Genomic DNA, 13,001 nt, shown 5'->3' with positions numbered 1-13,001 from the left:
AAATGAAAATATTAATACCTTGTCAAGTGTCATAGTTTAGAAACATCTTTTGCCTGCCTCTTCACACATTTAATTGCATGTTTCTTAAATTATATAGCAATTTCATGGGCTGATACAGTATCAGTTATTTTATACTTGATGTCTATATTTTAATGAATCTTTGATAACAAATTATTTTCCATACATGTATCTTAAAGCACATAGTTTCTTCCTGTCATTTCACCCCTTTGCATGTTGTATATGGGTCTTTTGCCCATTTGGAGTTGATTTTTTTGTGTATGGTGAGAAAGAAAAGAAAGTTTATGCCACTTACTCTACCAAGCAGCTACACTTTTTAGTTAGGATATCTATTCTGTTTATGTCCAATGATTTTTTTAAATATCCCATTCCTGTGAGTTTCTTTCTGTGCTGCTTATGTACCTCTCTTGCTTGTCTTTGTGGTTTAGTGGCATTCTGGGTAATGTTTGTTTCCTCTTTTTCTTCTTCATGTTCATATTCTGGGACATCCGCATGCTGGGATGTTTCTGGATACAGGACTAGCACTGTAAGGCAGTCCAGTGGGAATTAACCCTTCAATCTGCTGTCTGGGTAAGACTTTATGTCTCCATCAGGTATTTCTAAAGGGGAGCTCAGTTCAGTACCCATTGTTTGCCGGGATTTCCCCCTCTTTCTTTTTAGGGCTTTGACAATGTCATCCTCTCGTCTTCTGCAAACTCTGCTGTGATTTTAGTGGGGATCTTTGTGGGAAGCCGGACTTGGTATTGTTCTTTTGCTTAGCACCCTTTCTCTGTCTAGACTTTGGACTGTGCTTTGGCCTTCAGAGGCTGTTGTATTACTATTTCCTGTCGACTCTCCTTGCAGTCTTTTGAGCCTGGAAAACCTAAATGCCCGTATCTTTCTCATAAGTGGGGAAGTTTGGACATATTTCACTGCCTAAGATGTGAATGCCTATTTCACCTGTTCTGGACGGTCCAGAATGTCAGTATTTGCTGAATACATCTTATGGGATTGGGTTTTCTTCATTTTTGCTTTTCTTTGTGTCTTGTGCAACTGACATAGTTTAGGAGAATGCTCTCTATCCACAGCTGAATTTCTTATTTGGATCTTGAATTACCTTCCTGATTTGCTTGAAATGGTTATCTTCTCAATGCAGCTCATTAAGTTTCCTTAGAATCATTGTTTTTGTTTTCTAATCACATAGTTGTTCTATTTTCTCCTTCTTTGGGGTCTGGGCAATGGTGATCCTTGAGAAGCATCAACGTATCTTGCTTTTATTTTCAAATTTTTGTGGTCCTCTGGTGATATTTGCACATCATAATCTATTGTTTCTATCAACTTTATAGTATGGCTTTCAACCTATTTACAATGACACATTGGTAAAATGTGATGGTCTACTTGCAATCGGGCTTATGGGTGCTATCTCCATAAACATTCCTCACACTGCAGTCAGTAGCTTTGGGGGTGTAGCTTTCTGAGAGTGTGAAAGATCGACCACAGCAACACTGAATGCACTTCAGCATCTTATGTAAATGTAGTAGGGAACATACTTAATGGAACATACTACACCAGACCTTGCCTAAATCCTAATTCTGTGGACTTGGAGATTTGCAGAAGCCTAGAGAGCTGGAGCTAAGGGTCAGGGAAGTTTTGGGAACTGAAATTTTCTGCAGCTGAAATCCACATCATCACATCACAGAAGTCCAAATCTTTTCAATCATCCCTCAAAGTGCCTTCTTCAAAATGTGATCCATAGTTATGTTGTATGTCTGATCCACTGTTCCCTGACCTGACTCTTCTAGCAATAATGGCCTCAGGTTCGCACCCTGGATTTCAACTGACTACAAATTGGTCTCAGTCTTCCCTTGTTTTTCCAGTGTTGAGGGAGCTTGGCAAGAGCCATTTAATGCCCTTGTAATTCCTTTTTATTTATTTACAGATACTTGGTATGCAGAAAAAGCTTCTTATTCTCTTCTTCAAATCTACAAGCCTAGTATCTCATGAGCAGGAGTTTTAAGTAGCAGATGACTGCGACGCACCCAGGACAGTGTTCCACCTACCTTCAGTGATAGTGTTGGCCTCACATTCACATATCAAATGATCTCATTCCCAAACCATGTTTCCAGAAATTGTCCTTCTCAAACCACAGTTGTGGCTGGTGAGAACCTCTGGCAATCAGGCTTTTAAAGGAGAATGCTAGTGAAGAGGTATTTGGAACCTAGTCAGGGTGTAGGGGAAGACAAAAATTCATCTGTGATGTACATTCAACAACAAGGTCCAAGGGGACAAAAAAGCCTACCATGTAAGGTTAAACAGACTCCAGATAAGAAATGCTCACCATGCTTCTCAATTGCCCATGACAGAAACATGGGCATATCATGTAATTTACAGTCACTGAATATCTGCTTATTTAATACACTGTTAAACTGAAAGAAGTGAAAACCCATTTTTAAAAGAAAAAGAAGAGGTGGCAGAGTCACGGGCATTTACAAGCTGCTCACCAAGCTTATAGCCTATTTTTCTCCCACACTTAATTAGACCACTTTTCTCAGCCTTCACTAGTATGAGATGGATAATTAGCTAAAGTCTGAATGGTGTAAGGTTAGCACAAAGGATAATTCCTGTTTACAGGCTTGGTCCACGTAAAACTGCCCATGTTCCTCCTCTGTAGGGTAAATTCAGAGGACTCAGCGGCTCTGGCGGACAGGGTGAGTCCCAGGGTATAGAGAAATCCTATGAGGGGTCCCGTCCACCAGTAACAGACTTCTGGTGACTTGTTTGCAGCAATAGCATTGTCCTGAGGCTTTGAAGGTCACATGTTTTGTAAAGAGATATTTTTTTCTGGAGGAAATGTACACATAGATGAATAGAACAGAACTCATTAGGAAAAAGAAAAATAAAGCTTCTCCCAAACAAGAATGAGTCGTATTTAAGTTAGTTTGAAATTGTCAGGGGAAGACCCTTTAAGTAAAATGAATCCACAGAAATGTATCCAAGGAGAATGAAGGTGCCTGCTGAAGTGCATTATGCAGAGACTTTAGTGAAGAATTTGACAAAACTCATCTTCAGCAAGACATTTTCCCAAGATGAGAACTAAGAGTGGCAAGGGGACACTGAACTGTACTGTAGATGGTTCACTTAACTCGGGCAGGAGCACTTTAAAGTGTTTTCCCTAGTCAGTATATTACAGGATTTTTTCTACACTGTGCAAGATTCAAAACAAAATACCTGTACTAATTTTCCATGCAAAGAAATGTAAATGTGCATCTTGTTACCTCAGTGAAGCCAAAGGATGTGCTTGTATCAGTACTAAATCTTAAGGTGAAGTGGATATGCTAATACCATATCAGATTTATAGTAATTGTGTATTCTTCCAATTTCAATGCCAAATCCATTATTTACAAGGATATTTTGAATTTATTGTTTATTAGTTTTAGAAAAAAATCTAGTTAACTTTTATTTTTTCATTATTTTATTTATTTATTTAATCAGTTTATTTATTCACTTTACATCCAAATCACAGCCACCCTCTCTCCACTCCTCCCAGTCTACCTCCCTTCATTACTTTCTCCCCTTCTCCTTAGAGAAGGGGAAGTCCCCTTGGATACCACCCTGCTCTGACAGCCCTGCTGAAGGGGATTCAATAGCAGGAAATAATCAGAGATAGCCCTCACTCCAGTTTTAAGGGTCCACATGAAGACCAAGCTGCACATCTGCTGCAAATGTGTCAGAGGGCAAGATGTGACCCTGCATTCTCTTTGGTTGGTGGTTCAGTCTGTGTGAACCCCTGGGGCCAAGGTTAGTTGACTCTGTAGGTTTTGTGGTGTCCTTGGTCCTTCTGTTTCCATCAATTCCCCCCCACCCCCACTCTTTGACAAGGCTCCCAAAGCTCCGTGTGATGTTTGAGTGTGAGTCTCTGTATCTGTTTCCATCAGCTGTTGGATGAGGCCTCTCAGGAGATGGTTATGCTGAGGTCCTAATAGCAAGCATCGCAGAGCATCATCAAGTGTCAGGGGTTGCCTCTCTCACATGAGATGGGTCTTGAGTTGGGCCAGTCATTGGTTGGCCTTTCATCAATCTCTGCTCCAACTTTATTCCTGAGAATCTTATAGGCAGGACAAATTTTGGGTTGAAGGTTTTGTTGGTTGGTTGATGTTTTGCTTCCACCACGGAAGTCCTGCCTGGCTACAGGAGGTGGCTACTTCACTCTCCGTATCCCTTGCTGATTGGGAGTCTCAGCTAGAGTCATTCCCATAAACTCATGGGAGCCTCCCTACCTAGGTCTCCTACTAGTCCCAGAGATGCTGGCCATCAATTTCTGTCTGCACTCCCGGCCATCTCATCCCCCCACCTCATCCCCATCCCTGTTCCCCTCCTCACCCCATCTCCCACCTAGTTCCCCCTCTCCATCCACCATTGAAGTCTATTTTACTTCCCCCTCTGAGTGAGATTCACAAACCCTCCCTTGGGCCTTCCTTATTCCTCAGTTTCTTTGGGTCTGTGGATTGTAGCAGGTTATCCTGTACTTTTTGGCTAATGTACACTTATAACTGTGTACATACCATGGTGTCTTTCTGGGTTTGGGTTACTTCAACCAGTGTGATACTTTGCAGTTCCATTCATTTGCCTGCAACTGTCATCATATCTTTGTTTTTATAGCTAAGTAACACTCCGTTATGTAAATGAACCACATTTTCTTAATCCATTCTCCAGTTGAGGAACATCTAGATTGTTTCTTAGATATTGGCTATTATGAATAGGAATAGGAAAACTACCCAACTTTTAAATACAAGGATCTGTGAATTGAGAATGTGTCATTATCTCCTTGAAATACCCAAAATTGTGAAAATCTAGAACCTTTATAGAAGAAAATACCTCCCTACAGACACAAAATGCTCCTGGCAGAAGTAAGCCTCAGGGGAGAAAGCTGTGAGCCCTTGACGAAGGCACATTTATTACAGAGCTCATGGAAATCCATCCACTCCCCCTACCTTATACAGCAGCTGCTTCTTAGTTGGGGCTGCATTGGGAGGGGGTGCCAAAATAGATATTCTAGTCTGTCAGCCAAGCAACTAGAGATTTGACTTCTGTCTGTATCTTCATTCAAAAACTCCACCTTGAATTTTCCTCTATACATATGTCTTATTGTTCATCTCAAAGTCTTGAGATTTCTTGGTTTAAAAAACAATAGGAATAAGATTATTGAAGAACTGAAGGAATAAAAGGAAAAGCTAGATTATCAGAGATTGTGCTTAATAAAAGAGATATGGTATTAGGAAGTGTCTTAGTTAGGGTTTCCATTGCTGTGAACAGACATCATGACCAAGGCAACTCTTACAAAGGACAACATTTAATTGGGACTGGCTTTCAGGTTCAGAGGTTCAGTCTCATCATCAGACTTCAGTTATCATCATGGCAGCATCCAAGTAAACATGATGCTGGAAAAACTAAATGGTGTAGAGCATTCAAAATGAAGAGAAAACACTAACAATAAAATAACTTCAGTTACGTACATACATATATTTATTTATTTATTCATATTCTCTCTCTCTCTCTCTCTCTCTCTCTGTGTGTGTGTGTGTGTGTGTGTCTGTCTGTCTGTCTGTCTACCATGGAGTGGAATATGAGTAGAGCTCACAGTGGAGCTGGCATGAGTCAGTTCTCTCTACTCACCAAGGAGTGAGTTCCTTGGATCACGAGGAACTTAGGCTATGTTTGGTAGCAGGCACCTTTACCTACTGTGTCATCCTACTGTCCCTAGAATATTTTGCATGTCATTTAAATGATTGACTATTTTTCTAGGTATGAAGACAGTTACTGTTCACTTAATCCTATTGGTATTGTCATCCAGGGGTAAGCCCCTCCGCATGAACCGGAAGCTGTGCGGTTGAATACACAGATCGTCTGAAGTAGTAAGGTGGGCAACACATCATTTTTCTTTCTTTGCTTTAGCAACAATGTACTTTTTATTTAAAATTTTACAGTAGGGGTTGGGGATTTAGCTCAGTGGTAGAGCGCTTGCCTAGGAAGCGAAAGGCCCTGGGTTCGGTCCCCAGCTCCGAAAAAAAAGAACCAAAAAAAAAAAAATGTACAGTAGAGGAAAACAGATGCCTAGTGAGATTGGTACAGAATAAGGTGCATTAATTTATGATATTAGATGGTACCCATAGCTGAACACAACAGGAAATTGGAAGCTAGGTCTTAACTCCTTCTAGAAGTCTCTGTTCCGGGGTTGGGGATTTAGCTCAGTGGTAGAGCGCTTGCCTAGCAATCGCAAGGTCCTGGGGTCCTGGGTTCCGGTCCTCAGCTCCAAAAAAAAAAAAAAAAAAAAAAAAAAAAAAAAAAAAAAAAAAGAAGTCTCTGTTCCCTGACAGAGGTCTCTGCTAACACCTCCATCTCCAGAGCTACCTCGAAATTCTGGTAGCCAGAACTAGAAAGTAAGATGTTAATTTTCAAATCGGGACAGGAATAAAGCAGAAATGACAGGATTACAGTCTGTGGTCCCCAGCAGAGGGATAGGGTAGCCATGCAAAAATCCCAGAGGGTATGAGACAAAGATTGAGTTGCAACCAAAAGTAGAGATGGAGATCTACAAGGGAAATTGAAGGAGGCAAAAACAAACGTTGCTCAGAATGCAACATGTGCTTTCACTGCACAAACACGGGCTGACAGCTTCACTCGACTGCAAGTAGGTGGGAGAGAAAAATAAGAATGCAAACAGAAAGCCAAATGCTGCTCACAATAATTACATGCTACAAACAGGAGAAAATCTTGCCTTCTTATTGTGTTGGGAGGAGGTTTGTCTTGAGAATTAAAAACCTTAGGTGAGTTTTGAAAAGCTGTTTGTAAAAAAAAAAAATGAAACAAAACCTAAGCACAAACTGATATTCGGTTTACAATCTCTGTTTGTAACACCATCTTATTCTCAGATCTGCCAAGGGTTAATTTTTCTTTCTCTTATGTTTCCAGTTCCTCATCTTCATGGGCCTCTTTCTTTTACACATTTTCAAGTGTCTTTCTTCTTTAAAGAAAAACAACACAAAACCTTTTCCATTATTAGTGCCTTCTCTCCTCAATCAGAAGCCTCCTAGTGGTAATCTTGGTCCCCTTTGCTCCTTCTGGATTGGATGACAAGTGCTACTGGGTGCTTGGCTGTGTCTTCTGTTCTGATTTTCTAGAACAGGGTCTTTTTATATTTTTTTCTTCTTTGGAAAAGACTGGGTATTAAATAGGGATGCAAAATTACATGTTTGCAAGGCAGTCTTAAAGTTGAGGGACATGTTTTCGACATAGTTGCATCCTGCTTTCTGCTCCCTACCTAGTAATATTCAAACCAGTTCACCTCAATTTCATATAGTCAGCATCATTATGAATGTCTCAGAGTATCATGTGAACACCAAATCTAATGAAAAAAATTCAGCTTTTGTCTTAAGTATGCTTAAGTATGTGTGTTTTCTTCATTTGATATTATTGTCTGTAAATACCTGTAATTTACACAAGTAGCATAAGTTTAGAAAGTGATATGACACCCAATATTGGAGACTTTCTATGAAATATGTACACCACACACACACATACACACACACACACACACACACACACACACACACAAACACACACTGATCTATATATGTAATACAGAATTGAGGAGGTCTGTACTCCATGTTTGGATACAAATTCTTGCTTTATCTTCAAATAGGGAAATGCACACAGAGACTTCTAAGAAAATCCTTCTATGATGGATTAAGGATAAGGACTCCTAACATTCAGAGACTGTGGGGGACACCATTGCTAATTTCTCCCTAGTTCTACTGGTCTCCTTTTTCCTCCTCCTCCCTCTTCCTCTTTCTCCTTCTACCTGACCTCCTCTTCCTCCCCCCACTTCTTCTTGCTTCCCAGAACTCAGGTCAATGTCACAGGGCTCTGTGACTATGATGCCAGTTATAACAACATAAATAAGAATGTTATCCCAGTCCACCCAGGCTGCTATGTAAACATACTCAAACAGAATCATATGCAAACCACAGAAATTCATTTTCCATGGTTTAGAAAGCGAAGTCAAGATCAAGGCCGTGGAATTTCATTTTCAAAGTCTCATGTCCTGGGTAAGGTGATGGTACCTTCTAATATGGGGAAGGGGAGATCCAATCACATTGTGGGTGAGTGATTCAGCCTATGAACTTGAAGGGAACACCTTTAGGTAAGCACTTACCATTTTACAAGGCATTACATCAATTCCAGGGTCTCAGTGTGGTCTTAAAGCATCTTAGCAGATATTAACTAATCTACTTTGAGAATAAGTAAAGCCTGGCACAACACATTTAAATAGCCATGGAATAAGGAAATAAAAGGTTACAAGTGATGTTCTATCTCCCTTCAAGATGATTTCATCATAGCAATGAGTCATACCACTAGTTCAGAAGATAGTATAGAAGGAAATAAAGACAATGGGATAAAAAGGAAAAGTAGTTTTCAAGAAGGACTTAATACAGAGAAACTACCTTTGAGGTACAAAGTTTGCACACATGTGTTCAAAGTCAAGCTGATACAAAGCTTTGCAGAAAGCCTGGTGTGTTTTAAGTCCACAGCAAATGTCAGGCTCATGGAATGACCCCAAGTCGTACGGTGCATATGAGTGCCTGCAAGAAAACCCTGCTGTAAATGATAGTGCTGTCCCAATCTGCTTGTCTGCCACTGTTGTAAGACACTGATGCAAAGCTATGCTAGGGCGGAAAGGGCTTATCACAGCTTAAGGGCTGTACTCCATCACGGATGGCAACCAAGGCAGGAACTGACTCAGCAGTTACAGACCAGTGTTGATTACTGGCTTGTACTACACTCATACTCAGATACTTTTCTTATACGGCATAGGCTCAACTGCTCAAGAAAATGCCCAACAGACATGCCCACGTGCCATGCTGATAGAAACAAATCTTCCCAGGTAATTCCAGATTGTGTCAAGTTGACAAAAACTCAATAGCCACACCCACAAAAAGATGGGCAGAGGGATAGACTTTATACCACATGAAAGTCAAATTTAATTGTATCATAGATATAATGCAAAACCTACATGACACAAAGCTTCTGAGACTCAACTTAGTAATGATTTTTTTAATTTTTGTTTTGACACTGAAAATGTAATTTATCAAAACTATAAATTGATCAAAATAATTTCTATCAATACCAGACAGTTGGAGTTGCCAAAGAACTTAAAGATGAATATACTTAGAGGTAGTATCTTCCGGTCTCAAACACATAAATGAGTCGTATCAGTTGCTAAAAGAACTAAAAGATATATTAGCAGATGACTTTTAATAACATATTACTTGTCCTTTGACAAGTTCACACACATATATAATGTTCTTGATCATACCCAAACACCCCATCTCTCCCTTACTAATGCTGGCTACCTCCATCACACTTCCCACCCACCTTCATGCTCTCTTACATTCAGTAAGCTCAGTTGGCACTGCCCACATGTACATGAGTATGGATCTGTCCCCTGGATCATGCATAACCTCCCAGTGACTATACAGTCACTCCCAATTACCCTTACTCAGAAGCTGCCAACTAGCTAGGAGTGGGGCCTTATGAGCCCCTCCCAATCCATACTAGAAATCTACCTGCCACTTATTCTCAACATTTTAAGCAGATAAGTTTTTAAAAGCCAATAAAAGGGGTTGGGGATTTGGCTCAGTGGTAGAGCGCTTACCTAGGAAGCGCAAGGTCCTGGGTTCGGTCCCCAGCCCCGGGGAAAAAAAAAAAAAAAACAAAAAACAAGAATTAAAAGCCAATAAAATGTGTGATCAGACCCAGAAATATATGGAAGAAGATATACAGAAGACAAAGGCAGGAAAGGAAGGTGAACCTCTAGAGGAAAACAATCTCTAGAGGAAAAACAAAACCCCACTGAGATTCCATCACACACTTTTATACTAGCTGAAATAAAAAAAAATGACCAACTGTTTCTCGGGTTGTGGCCTAATTAGAACTCCAACACCCTGTGGAAAATGAAAAATGGTGCAGCCACTGTAGAAGGCGGTTTGACAGTTGCCTGCATACATATGGTGTTGTGTGCACACCTAGGTGTAGGTCCCCTGGGAATGCCATGATAAAGCACCATTTCCTCAGTGGGCAGATTAGATACACCAGGATAGTTACCGTGCGCAGATCAGAGTATCATCCAAGTGGCAGATTCAATTTCTGGTGAGATTTTCCTTCTGGTTAATGGATGTTACTTCTTACCATCTTACCATGGGGCAGGAGCAACTGTCCACTATACATCGCCCTCTCAACAGCCCAACCTCCAGGAATTGTCACCCAAGCAATGAAGAGTCTATGTATGATGTCCACGGAGGTCACAAGCAGCCACAGAACACATAAATATATCTAGCTATTTCACTTCTGAATACTTATCTAAAAAACAATTAAAACATATGTATACAAAGACAGTCACACACATAATAAATTTCTACCAAAACATAAATCATACCACTGCCAACATAGGCAAACACAACATGCTATATTCATTCACTGTATTTATAATTTGGCAATAGAGTAAACTATTGATGTATGGTACAATAGAGTCAAGACAAAGTATTATACAAAAAAAGAGGAGAGAATATTATATAAACTGGAATGGAAGTCTTCATTTATAATACGCTGGAATTCTAGGAGAAGTGACTGATTCTAGGAGAGGTAGCACGGAAACCGTCTCCAAAGAAAATTTGGAGAACCAAAAAGAACCTTTTCTCTGGTGTTCAAAGTAATTTCCTTTGCCATCTAGCATCTTTGCCATACTAGCAGTGAAGCAGTCAACTGGCCCAGAGGGCAGCAAAGGAGCTCCCAGTACTCAAAGCTGAAGAACACTTGAGGAACAAAATGTATCCATAATGGTCTACACTAAAGACAGAATACAGTGGTACCAGGGCGGAAGTGTGTTCTCCCATGCAGAATTACAGATAAACCTTTGTTACTTACTCCGTCTTGGAGCAGAGAATGTAACTTCCTGCTTCCACACATTCCCCGTCACATTGACTCTTACTGTTCTTAGTGACTTCCTACCAAAGGGTGGGACTAACTCCCCGTGAAGGATCCTGGGAACCACCGCTACACATAGGTGCTGAAGCCCAGCGTCATACCGTAAGCCCTGTTCAGTGTGAACCCTTATGTTAGGCAGTGAAGCAGCACATGCCAAGTTTAACTTTATCTCCCAAACCCATGATCTATGACTACTTAGAGAATGTCACCCTGCAAGAGCTCTCAGAGGTATCAAGGTCATGAAATACAAGGGATATCTGAGAGTCATCATAACCCAGTGGATTCTGGGAAGCCATGATAACAATGAGACAATGTGTCCTGGGTGGAATGTGGAAAATAAATGAATATTGGAAGAAAACTGTATATATTCTGGGTATTAGTTAACAAGTACACACCAGTCTGAACTCACTAATAGCAACACACAGGAAGCCATACAGAGAGCATATGGTTACTCTTTATTCACTGTAGATTTTTTCTAGAAAGCTAAAACTATTCTGAAAAGTGGTGCCTGTTAATATAAAGTAAAAAAAAAAAAAATTACCCTCATGTCTAAGACCCAGAGCATAGCTTACAGAACACCTAGTAAAGCAGACAGGAACTTTTAGAAGTCCTAATATACAGTGATAGAAGGCAGAGCATTGGTCCCTGTATGGTAGCAGTGTTGCAAGGAAGGGAGGGGAAGGACAGTGTGCAGAGGGAATGAGTGCACGTTTGGAGGCAAAGGTTCTATGTCTCACACTGTCTTTAGTCAGGGTTCCCCATATACATTATACATGCATATGCTCATATAGGGGGCTACCTGCTAGCCTCATTTCTTTGCCTTCTACACTTACTCTATGCACTGTCCAGAATACCCCCTGCAATTCCCACACTCTGCTTTTTAACATTTGGACATACCATAAGGACATTTTTTACTGTAAAGACATACAATAACAGCTTCTTTGAATTCTCTTCTTCCTCCCTAATTCTCATACATCTAAAATTAGTCAGCGATAACTCATTGCTGGAAAAGTCCACACCCAAACCCAATGGTCCAATGTGACAGAGATTCCCTTCCCACATGTAGGACCTCCTGGTGATTCAGACACCCGGGCAGCTGGCCTCCAAGAGCCCCACCCGCTGTGAAGTTTTGGAGCCTTCTCCCAATCTTCTAGACCTGGCTGAGAATAACTGCAAGGCGTCAGCATGACAAAGAACCTGGACACACTCAAAGACATTTCCCAAATGACCAACTCAGTTTTGAATAGGGTATGCTTAAGACAGTGTCAAGATGTCCGCTGATCTTGGATTGAGCGTGGACACTAGCTTATGACTATATATAAAATATATAGTCTCTCCCCTCTACACTGTTCTCATGAATTTAGAGTGATTTATTTTTAAAGCTCAATGATAATTATTCTAAGAGTAGAGAAACATTGAGGGAGAAAATGCTGTTTGGCTTCCCCAGTGGAAGTCTTAAGATGTGATGCAGGATATTTAATAAGGACTGAGGGGAACCTCGTGAAAACACAGAAATTTGCTCATTAGGACAAATCAAATGTGACACTTGATGTCCAAACTCCCCACACAGGCAGATGCATTACCAACGGTCTTCTATCCGTAACTGCTGAGTCACATTGGTGGCCCACTTGTCACAGGAATAGTTTGAATGTGGTAATGTTTAAAGGCAGGCTGGACAGGTAGCCAGTAAGGGCGCTTGGTTCCAAACTCAGGACGACTTATATCTCCAGAATCGGCACGGTTGAAGGAGGAAATCCACTCCCTGGTCTTGGGTTACTATATGCACAGTGACACATGCAGTCGCCCACATGCATACATACACGCACACTTGCTGCTCTTTCAGAGGACCCCAATTAGGGTCTCAGCACCTACCTCAGACCCCTCACAACCACCTGTAACTTCACCTCTCAGGGCTCTCACCTCTCTGCTGGCCTCTGAGCAACTATGTAACTATGTGACATACA

Source organism: Rattus rattus, chromosome 8 (genome assembly GCF_011064425.1).
Source record: "Rattus rattus isolate New Zealand chromosome 8, Rrattus_CSIRO_v1, whole genome shotgun sequence".
NCBI lineage: Eukaryota > Metazoa > Chordata > Mammalia > Rodentia > Muridae > Rattus > Rattus rattus.
This window is presented reverse-complemented; position numbering follows the sequence as displayed.